The following is a 4,110-nucleotide window of genomic DNA, read 5'->3' on the forward strand; positions in this document are numbered from 1 at the left end:
TGAAATATGTCTTAAGGGTACCATTTGTGTTCAATGAGAAAAACTGATTGTAGGCATTTGTTAAGTCAACTTTTGCACTATCTGTTTAAAACCTGCCATAATGTATTTCTGGTGCAAGCAAAGATATTGGCTACCATTTACTCAAATAAGTGAGCCTGCTAATTATCTGCAAATGGCATGTCAAGTGACCCCAAAGTTTAAACATCGTTATATAAGAGGTTTACCCTTCTCGTGTTGACTTTGGTCTCAGAATTCATTATTTAATTAAACAGTTAAATTGCTGATCCAGCTAATGCAACTCAGTACAATGAAATATAAGAAGACATTTACTCACATCCAAGAATATACTTGATTATTTATTGCTATTAATTGTATTGATGAATTATTTTCCACCATAATACCTTTCTTTTTTTTTTATTAAAAAGATGTGGGATACAATTCAGGGTTCAACAACAACCACTGGGGAGAGGAGAACCTATTCCTATTCTGGGAAAACTGGCTGAGCACTCGCAGAAGATTGAAACAGGACCCTTACCTATCACCATACACAAAAATTAACTCTAAATAGATCAAAGACCGAAATGTAAAATCTCAAACTATAAGAATCATAATACCTTTCAAGTTTGCAAATACAACTCTTTTTTATTGTTAGGTCTAAGTACTTCTGTGGGACACCAAGGGTGGGGTGGGGCGAGTGGGAGGGGATAACATCAATAAGGGTACCTGATCCTAGACCAGGCAAAGTGAGGACCAATGGGAGGCCTAAACTTCACCTGTATATTGACCACTTATGTACCCAATCCTGAATTGTACCCCACATCTTTAAAATAAAATAAAATAAAATAATAATAATACTAGAATGGTGAGAAGAACCCCTGTGGAGAGAAAAATAAGAGGAGGAGAGACATATGAATTACTCCAGGTCAAAACTTTATCTGAGACCCTATAATAAAGTCCAAACATGCTCACCAAACACACACACACAAATCTAAGTGCTTCTTTACCAGCTTAATAAAGCCTCATCACATATTCTGATGTCTTAATTTTGCTACCCCATCACCTTTTTCCCTTCTAAAGGCAAAAATAAGTCAGAGCAATTGCAGCAACACAAAATCATGACAAGAACCCAAAGTTTAGTGGTGCCCTTTAGACCATAGAAAACAAGTCATCTCAAATCATTCTCATGTGATTTTAATGTTTGAGTAATCTCCCATAGTTTTTAGATGCGAACTATAATGTCCTTTTACCTCTACCTGTTTGTTCTTAACTTTGACATTGCTAATGGCCCATGGAGTATAGAGCTGGTCAAAGTCATGGAAACTTTGGTAATTACTTCTGTAACGACAGACACTAGTGGTTCTTGCAAGGTATTGGTGCTCTAGACCTAAAGGTGTCACGAGCAGTCTGAAAGTCACAACAGAGCAGATACATCATAAGCGGTCAACTTACTTAGTGGTTCTTTGATTGCTTAACTGAGGTGGTTAAAGTCAAGGCCTGTGTGTTTATATTGAAGTAATAATCTGTGTCGGCTAATTGTCCTGTTTCAGATTTGCCAGTTCACCCTGTCTTGAACATGTTATATCTATCTGTATATCCCTTCTCTCTCCACCTCCCCCAGCCTCCACCTTCCAACAGAGGATAGAAGTAGGCCAAGTAAGGAAAGCAGTCACCACCTTTGGAGAGAAAAATATATTTGTGATCAAAGGGTGGGGCATTAACTCCATTGTGGGTAGTAAGTAGCATTTTTTACTATATAACTCATCATTTATACACCAAATCTTCCTGTCAATGTTCTGTAGTTGCATCTTCAAGTAATAGAGTCTTTGATGTGGGGGGTCCTCAATCACCATTAAACTAATCTAACCTCTCTCACGTCCAACATTGTCCTGCAACATTCCTGATGGACAGCCACTTAGTGTCTATTTACAGATATCTGTGATGAAGAGCACAGGTCTCACCAGATAATCCGTTCCACTTCCAATGGTTGCGAGAGTTAGAAAATTATTCTTTAGATTAGGTTTAAACCTGGCTCCCTATGCTTTCTGCTCATTGTTTAGTTCTGTTGATAGGTGCTACGTGGAATAGTCTACCACATCTTCATGAATTTTTTTCCAGTGTGTGACGTGAACTATAATTCTTGTCTTCCTCCTAAGGCTAATTTTTCCCCTTTTCAACCAGTGTGTCCTTTTCCCCCCACCTTTGGAGGTCTTCATTCACTAGGTCTTCAGTGGGCTTCAGGATTTCTCTCTTGTTCTGTTGTGTGACCTGTTTGTGACTGAGTAGATTTTTCAGCCTGTTTCCTGTCCATTGAATTTTGAGGGTCCAACATCTGTTTTTCATTTTATACTCTATACTTTAAATTTCAATTTGGCAATTTTTCTACTGGTATAAATTTTCAAAATCATTGTAGGTTTCCTGTGTATAATAGAGGAACTCACTCCAGAAGAAAAGAGACTTGTCTATAGATTTTCTCTGGATAATCTCAACTGTATTTTAGGGCTCTGCTGAGATGACTGAGGGGACCTATAAATTACCTGTTTAATTTCTTCAAAAAGCCTTTTGTGTGACTGAATACTCTGATTTTTCAGTCTTTCTGAAGTATTAGCAAAAGTTTGACCAGCCACACTTTTGACTTTTTCTTTACAATGTGCTTTCGTAGCAGTGAATCTCTTCTTGAAAACTGGGTGAGCTGAAAACATTCCAAATCATCAAGTCCTGGCTCCTTTTTGTTCAACAATTTTTTCCTTAATTTATATCTTTTTCTTTCACATTTTACTCTAAGCAGCAAGAAGAAGCCAGGTTGTAACTTCCAAACTACTTGAGAATATCCCCAGCTATATGCCCAATTTTCTTGTTTACAAATTTTGCTTTCCACATAACTGCAGAAATTGATTCTGCTGGGCTTTCTACCACTGTATAACAGGTATTGCCCTTCATCAAGTGTCCAGTAATGTGTTTTTCATTTCCTTCTGGGTCCCTACCCATAGCTGCTTTAATGTTCATATTTCTGCCAATGGTCTGTTTGTGACGGTTTAGATACTGTCTAAGGCTATGCATGTTTTGTCTAGCATGCTTCCCCCTTCTTTTTGAGGAAGTGGTTAACATCCATATTTCTACAAAAAGTCTGTTGAATACAAGACAGGCATCTATTGTGCTCCTCAGAATTCTTTCAGTTTCTGCCCACTGCCCAATTCCAAAGCCATCTCCACATTTTTGGGTCTCTGTTACAGCACCTCATTTCCAGGTACCAAAATCAGAGAAGCAGAGTTTCAATCAGATAGGCAGAACAAGTAAGATCTATGAAGTAAGAGATTTATGGTAAGAAATTGTTCTGTGTGATTGTAGGGAATGGCTAGGCAGGCCCAAAATTCAAAAGGCAGACTATCAGGAGTTGCAAGCTGGAACTATCCATAGGTAGAACTTCTTTCTCAGAGAAGATATAGTTTTGCTTTTAAGGTCTTTCATCTGACTGAAAAACTTTGATAACAGTCACCAGACTGAAAAGCTTGACTGAACCAGGTCCACCTTGGCTATTTAGGATAACCTTGCTTACATAAAGTCAACTGATTATGAACTTTACATCTAAAATATACCTTCATAGCAACTGCTAGGTTAGTGTTTGATTGCATAAATAGTGTTTGATTCCACTAACCAAAGATGCCTCCTTCCATATGACTTAGTAATTTTTACTTGGACATTCGAACCTTAAAGGGAGCTATTCTCAGGGATATGTTGACAATCAAGATAGAGAAGTATGTAATTGACTCATTGAACTCAACAGTTCTTTCATTAGCAGTTACAATGTTACCTGTTGCAAATTATTTCTCCCTGAAGACTTAAAAGTTTCATGTACATTAAATGCGAATTTCTTTCTGCTGGAAACAGCTGTGATACTTTTAAAAATAACTCAGCCTGTAATCCCCCGCCTTTGGGAGGCTGAGGTGAGTGGACTGCCTGAGCCCGCGGGTTCGAGACCCGCCTGGGCAGGTGAGATCTCATCTCTACAATAAATCAAAAAATTAGCCGAGCGTGGTAGCGCGCGCCTGTAATTCCGGCTACTTGGAAGGCTGAGGCGGAAGGATCACCGAAGCCCAGGAGGTCGAGGCTGCG

This window comes from Carlito syrichta, unplaced genomic scaffold, assembly GCF_000164805.1.
Source record: "Carlito syrichta isolate Samal-C Ts95f unplaced genomic scaffold, Tarsius_syrichta-2.0.1 Scaffold308850, whole genome shotgun sequence".
Lineage (NCBI taxonomy): Eukaryota > Metazoa > Chordata > Mammalia > Primates > Tarsiidae > Carlito > Carlito syrichta.